Here is a 7,956-nt window from a genome sequence, read left to right as displayed (position 1 = left end):
TAAGTTTTCATGACTAATTTACTTATTATTTTAAAATTCAACTAAAAATCTATCTCTTTCTACCTTTAAAAAAGTTATTCAAGTATTTAGAAAATGTCCTTTGCAAAATACAAATAACTTATTTTTTTTTGCCAAGGTTATTTATTATCGATATTAAAGAATATAGCTTTTTTTATTGCAAATATATAAAATTGAAAATAAGTTTCATAAACTTTCAAAATATTTCTAAGAGGTTAAACTGAACAATTTTTAAAACGATTGCTCAAAAGCTCTCAAAATTTGTAATATATCTTTGTAATGGAATATCCTTTTTATGAATTTTTAGTTGTTTTACATACGTAATCTACCAAGCTCTCTATCTTTAATATCTTTTTGCTAAGGGCATAGGGGGTCCGACATTTTTTTTTTATTAAAAATAATATTTGATCGTATATGAAGGTTTAAAGTACAAACTAAAAGTCAGTTTTTATAGAATTAAAAAATATTTTTTAACTTTTGAGATATTGTAATTTTTATAAAAAATTTACAATACAAACGTATGGACTGCAAGTTTTTTCAGGTCAATTTTCTCGGAAACTTAAAAAATCACTAAAAACCTATCTTCTATTTCATTTTTTGAGATAGAGACCTCAAATTTTTAGTAAACGTTCCTTTTATAGTTTTAAAGACTTTGAATGTTGGAATTTTAAAAATATTTAAAAATAAGAATTTTAGATAAAAAAACCAAAAAACAGGTGGTTTTTTTAATAAAATTTTGTTTTTCAAAATAAAAAAAAAATCCTGCATTCAACCTTTTTAAAACTTAATAATACTTTTTTTGTGAAAATTTGAAGAAGATTGATTAAAAGATGAAGGAGGAGATAGATTTTAAATGAAATGGTCTTTTTTCGCGTTTTTAGTTGTGCCTTCCATTAGAAACCTATTGAGGTCACTGTTTTTGATCTCTCATATCTCATAAAATACTTTGAATTTTTTCAAGCTGTTAAAAATGTCTGATAGCTCAGATAAAACTCTATAAAATAAGATCAACTTGTAAATGCCCCTAAGGTTTTTTGATTATTATAAAATGGTAAAAGCAACTAATACCTTTTAATGTAAAATACAAAGCTATCTTTAAAAATATTGTTTAGATGCCATGCCCTCTATTTTTGAAAGCAGATACTAAATTCTATAAGTTTATATAATCAGTTGGTAAAACATCACCTTAAGTATTTAATTATAATCACATGAAAGACTGTGTTTTTTTCAAGTTTAATTTGAAAAAATAAAATTGACACGTTTTTGCTTTTGAAATTGTGTAATTAAAACTAAATCATAAATAATGTAGTTTTTAAACATTTAAGTGTAGTGTGCATTTAAGTACTGTTTTTCTGAAAACCCTACACTTTATGTTTTATAAAAGTTAAAAACTACTAATAATATCATCAAATCAAAACCTTGTCTTATTTTATTGTTAGTAGAACACCAAAAATTGTAGGAAAGTTGTGTCATCAACTGAAATTTTTTTAAGTTTTAAATCTAGCATAAATAACCTTAATAAAAGTTTGTGTGATTCAATAAAACTGAAATTGATTTTTGTCTTTTAAGGACAATTGCAATCAAAGCAATCATTCACTCATCTTACTTGCATTAAATAAATATGTAAGTTTATATGTAAACTAAGTTGATTGTAGGCCACAAGTATCTTGGTTACGGCTGGCTGACGAGTTCCAATAAGAACGAAACACCTGGTTTATAAAAACTGTGGTCTCAGTCTACCAAGAGCTTGTTTTTAAAAAAGATTTAAGCTTTTTTTAAAGAAAATATACATTGAATTAAGGTCATTTTGGGCCCAACTTATTTTTTACAAGTCGATCTAAGTTTGAAGAATTGTGTTAAAGCTATCAGGCAGGTTTTACCACTTATAAAATTTCAAAGTAATTATTCTTATATAACAAATCAAATTTATTAAGTTTAATAAGTTTTTTACCAAAAGTTCAAACTAATTCCCATTTTAAATGTATTTTTATAAAAGCTTTTCAAATATTTTTACACCAAGTGTACTATTAATATTAAAATTCTTCTAGAGCACACAACTACTTCAGGCTATAGGGGAGGGGTTAATTTTTTAAAAGTTTTACGTTAATATTAATTACTTGGCTATCAATTGATGTAAAACATATTGAAAAATTAAAAGTAACTTTTTAACTATTTGCACTATAAAATTGAGAGTTTTAATGTTTCTTTGTAGAGGTTGAAAATTAAAATGACTTTTTGCCAATGAAATACTTCATTTTTTTAGCAATTGCTTAGTCTTTCTTAGTCAACTTTAATAAAAATTATTGAATGAAGTTTTTTAAATTATCAACTAAAAATGTTTATTTTTAAAATATGAACTAAAAAAGATAGACTTATAAAATTTTAGTTCACATTTTCAAATAATTTGTATTTTTAAATATTGCAAGTATCATTTCCTGATAAATTGAAGCCACTAGCTAACAAAATGAAAATGAGATAAATGTTTAGTGAATTTTTAAATTTTTATTAAAATTGACAATGCAAAAGTTGTGGTCTGTAGGTTTGTATTGTAAACTTTTTACAAAAATAATTCTATATGAATAGATAATGATTTAATAAATAATTTTTGACACCCTATGTCCTAAGTATGTAATTTTTTTTGAAAACTGCCCTATTTTGTAAATTTAGTTTTCTTTATTAATCCAGCACTAGATATGTTTTAATGTTTACTAAAAATTTTAGATCTCTTGTTTAAAAAACGAAAACATAAGTAGAATTCAAGTGAAGAAAATTAAGGGCATAGGGAAGGTCCAACATTTATTTTATTAAAAATAACATTGACTCTTATATGAAAGCTTGAAGTACTAACTTCAAGCCAGCTTTTATATAAATTAAAAGTATTATTTAGCTTTTTAGATATGTTTATTTTACAAAGTTTCCTATACAAACGAATGGACCAAAAATTGTTTGGTGTCATTTTTCTTGGAAATTTAAAAAATTACTAAAAATCTATCTTCTCCTTCAGTTTTTGAGCAAGAGACCTCAAACTGTCAGGAAATGTTTCTTTTATAGCAAATGTCCCTTGGGGCCATGGCAGATACTCAGGGGGCCACGAGCAGCAAAGGGGTAAGAGGGGGGGCCATGAGCAGTAAAGGAGCCACAGGGGGCCAGGAGGTCATAATTTGAAACTTACTCTAGATATTTTTGAGTTGCAGATGAAGAGCAAAAAAAAAAAAAAAAAAGGTCTTTGGTGTTTTTTATCAGAGTTTATGAGTAATCTTGTTGAAGGGGGCCATGGATTTTTCAATTTCTTTAAAGGCGGCCATTTGCAAAAAAGTTTGGGAAACACTGTTTTATAGTTTAAAAGACTTACAAAGTTGCGATTTGAAAAATATTAATAAGAATAAATTCACATAAATAAATTAAAAAAATAGGTGGTTTTTTTTAACAAAAATTTTTTTCAAAATTAGAGATTTTCCCGCATTCAATTTTTTTTAAATTTAATAATGGACTTTCTGTGAAATTTTGATGAAGATTGATAAAAAATGAATGAGAAGATTTATTTTTATTGAAATAGTCTTTTTTTTGTATTTTTTGGTTTGTGCCTTCTATTATGAACCTATTGGGGTCACCAACTTTGATTGCTTATATCTCAAAAACTACTTTGATATTTTTAAAAGCAGTTAAAAATGTCTGATAGCTCAGATAAAACTATATAAAATAAGATCAACTTGTAAAAATCAAGGTGGTTTTTCCTTGCCCTTAACAATAAAGCAATTGTGGTTCAAACATATGTATTAAAAATCTTTTACAAAACTTAGTCTATCACAAAATTTAATTGAAGGTTTATTGTTATACATATAGTGTATTATAGTTTATACCTAAACTTTTTTTCATAAAAGCCAATGTTAGTTTATGTAAAAAAGTTTCTTGAACCCTCTATTGCAGGGTTTCCTAAACTTTTTTCATAAGGCTCCATTTAATGAAAAAAAAAGCTATTGCTCTCTCCAACAAGATTTCTCCAATATTTACCATTAAAAACACTTAAGACCAATTATTTTTGGCTTTTATCATAAACTCTGGAACTTTAGAACTAGTATAAGTTTCAAATCATGGCCTTGTGGAGTATATCCACCTATATTTATAAAAGTTTCCCGTATATCAAGTATAAGTTTCAAAACTACCATTAAGGGCATAGGGGGGGTAAACACCCTTTTTTGGTTTTTGATCTTATTTTATATAGTTATTACTAAGCTACAAGATGCTTTTTACAGATTTTAAAAATTCAAAATAATTTTTGAGATATAGCCATTCAAAGTTGGAGGCAACAATAGGATCCTTATGGGAGACGCAAATTAAACAGCAAATAACTAGAAACCACTAAACATTTATCTTCTCCTACGTTTTTTGAGATAACTACCTCAAATTTTCACGAAATGCTCCTTGCAAGATTTAGAAAATTTTGTTAGAACAGATTTTAAAAATTAAAAAATAAAAATTTTATAACAAAAAAACAAAAAAAAAAACTGTTTTTTTGTTTATTCTTTAATTAACATTTTTATTTTTTAATTTTTTAAAAATTCCTCCCGACAGAATTTTCTAGATATATCAAGGAACATTTCCTGAAAATTTGAGGAAGTTATCTTAAAAAATGTAGGAGAAGATAAATTTTTAGTGAAATAGTCTATTTTTGCCGTTTTAGTTTACGCCTCCCATAAGGAACCTATTGTTGCCTCTGACTTTGACCGGCTATATCTCAAAAATTATTTTGAATTTTTTTAATCTGTAAAAAGTATTTTGTAGCTTAGTAAAAACTAAATAAAATAAGATCAAATTTCAAACAAAGGTGTTTACCCCCCCCCCCCTATGCCCTTAAATAGATTATCCCAAAAACGTTTTTTTGTTCTTCACCACTAACTCCAGGTGTAAATTTCAAGTTATGGCATCATGACCCCCCCGTGGCCCCTTTACTTCTCACGCCCCCTTCCCCCTTTTGCTTCATTGCTGTATATGGTCCCCTGAATTTCTGTAATAGTCCACTTTTAGAAGCCCTACTCCTGACCTTAATTGCCACAACATATTACAAAATTGCAAATGTTGCTTATTACAAATTAAAAGTTACAGAATTTAACCAATACTTAAATTTTATAATATTGCTTATATTACAACCTCTTTGTTTTAAAAAAGCATTTAAGTATAATTTTTATTTAAATGTAAATTTAAATACTTTTTTCTTATGTTATTTTTCATGCAATGTGGCCTGCAAACAACTTTTTCTAAGAAAATTTATCTAAAACTTATAAAAAGCTTCCAACCCCTATTGTATACTTTAAGAATTTTATTACAAAAATTTGTTTTTCATTGAATATTTTTAGTAATCCTGAAATACTATAGTGTCTATGTTTTTATTACTATAAACTGTTATTACTAAATCATATGGGAAGCTTTTAATTTTTTGGGAAACACATAAGTATTGCATGAATGTGTTACACAATTTAAATTAGCGGTCCTTAAATTTTTTTACATGTTTTACCCCTTTTTGGAAGGTTAATACTAAATTTAACCCTTTTTAGAAGGTAATTACCAAATTTACAATGTAGTGTTTAATTTTGAGGAAAAACAGTTTTTTTGAACTTTAAGACTATTAAATATAATAAATTGTAAAACTTACATAGTTTATCTAATTTGAAATAAATTACAGTTAATCACTTACTCATAAACTAAAATGACAATTGATAAGCTTTACTTTACACAACTTGTTATAAAGAAAATTTACCCCATAAAACAAAAGATTTACCCCAAGTTAAGAATCACTGAATTAAATCCTTTTGTACAATTTTAAATTTAAGATCATAGGGGGATTCACTTAGTTTTTACAAGTTTATCTTGTTTTATAGAATTTTATCTTAAGTAAAAGATAGTTTTAATATATTATATGTATTAGCTTTCGAGATATAACCTACCAAAGTTGGTAAGTTCAATATGTTTCATAAAGGATAAGCAAACTAAAATAGAAAAAAAAGCTGTTTTACTAAAAATTTATCTTCTTTTTTATCTTTTCACTAATTTTTAAAATGTTTTACGTCAAGTTTATTATTTATATTTATACGTCAATAAAATGTATACAATTAAAATACTTTTTTATTATTTTTGCTATAAGCTTTTATTTTGCATTATTTTATAATTCTCACATTTACAGTTTTTTAAATTACATAAGGAAATTTTCTGAAATTGTAAGGTCTCTAACTCAAAAATGTAGAAGATAGTAAATTTTTATTAACAATGCAAAATTTGTGGTTCATGCATTTGTATTGAAATCTTTTTATAACAATTATAATACCTCTAAAAATTTCAATAAACTATTTTAATTTTATAAAAACTGGCTTGTAGTTTATACGTAAAGTTTTCATGTAAGTGCTAATGTTATTTTTAGAAAAAATTGTTGGACCCCTCATGGCCTTAATTTATATTAAAAAAAGATTCAATAATTCTGGGCTTTATCATTTTTTTTTTCACAAAATGTCTATAACAGGGTTTACCAAACTTTTTTTCAAAAGGTCTCTTTAAAGAAAATAAAAAATCTATGGTCCCCTCCGATTAGTTTCTCAAAAAACTTACCTTAAATAGGCCTAAGACCTTTTGTTCTCTATATCATCAACTACAGAATAGGTAAGTTTAAAATCATGGCCCTGTGGTTCTCCCTTTTTCGGCTTAGGGCCCATCAAATTTCCTAAATCTTTCCACAATATCTAGTAGTTCTATATAGTTCAATACCTAGTAGTTTCCACAAGTTTCAAAACTACCATTTAAAAACGCAAATGTCCTTTTTCTATTCATTATGAACTCTGAATATCTAGTTTAAGTTTAAAATTATGACCTTGTGACCCCTTTACTGCTTATGGTCCTCACTTGGCCCACTTTGGGAAACCCTGGTGTATAATAATGAATAGATGTTATAAAGTAATTTTTTAATTTCATTCAAACAATAATTAAATTGTTACTTCAAAACAAAGTCGAAGTAATAATGTATTCAATTTAAATTATATTTTAAATAATTCTTAATAATAATATTTTTGCTAGCATAAATACCATAAGTTTGATGAATGATTGGGCAATTCTATATATTAAATATTTTTTGTTATTTTTAGTTTTAAATCTGTAAAAACTTAAGTACTAACTATGGGTCACATAAAATTTTAATAGCCTATAAAAAATAATGTACTTTAAGATAATAACTAACTGAATAAAATTAATGTTATACTAGAAAGCAAGTTAGTAAACATTTTACATAGTTTATTGTACAAAACTATTTATTCTATGTATAGTGAAACATTAAAATTTCATAAGCTATATTTTTTGTATTTTAAGTTTCAATATACTATCAGCAATTTGTTTGAAGTAAAAACTGGAAGTGAAAAACTTGAAAATTCTAATTAACTAGAAAAGACAATCATCTAAAACATTTCCTAAAGTTTATAAACAAATTAGTACCAGTGACAATACTTAACACAAGCTTGCCTCTTAGATTAAAACAAGTTATTTGTGCAAATCATTTTAAGACTACATTTAGTTATAGAAGTTAAAAAGATATTTAAAATGTTGTTGAAAATATTTTACTCTAAATTTGAAACCTTTTTTAAGCAAATAAAAATAAGCATAAAAATCTGAAACTACATTATTTTAAAAAAAGATAAAACTAACTTCTACTAAACAGGTAATTATAAAAAAAAAAGTTTGTTTTGACAAAATTTAAAGTTTTATAAAAAATTAATAAATGATATTCTCTTAAATTAGCTTGAATTTTTGAATTAAAGAACATTAAAACTTAATAAAAAAATTTAACTGAGTATATTTTAGATTGGTAAAAACTTATTTTAATCAAAAATGCGTTAAAACTTTATAAAAATTAAATTCAATTAGACATTTATTTGCATTAAAAACTTAATAAAAACTATCTTC

Source organism: Thalia democratica, chromosome 6 (genome assembly GCF_965202585.1).
Source record: "Thalia democratica chromosome 6, ktThaDemo2.hap1.1, whole genome shotgun sequence".
NCBI lineage: Eukaryota > Metazoa > Chordata > Thaliacea > Salpida > Salpidae > Thalia > Thalia democratica.
The sequence above is the reverse complement of the archived record's forward strand: the minus strand, read 5'-3'. Positions refer to the sequence as shown.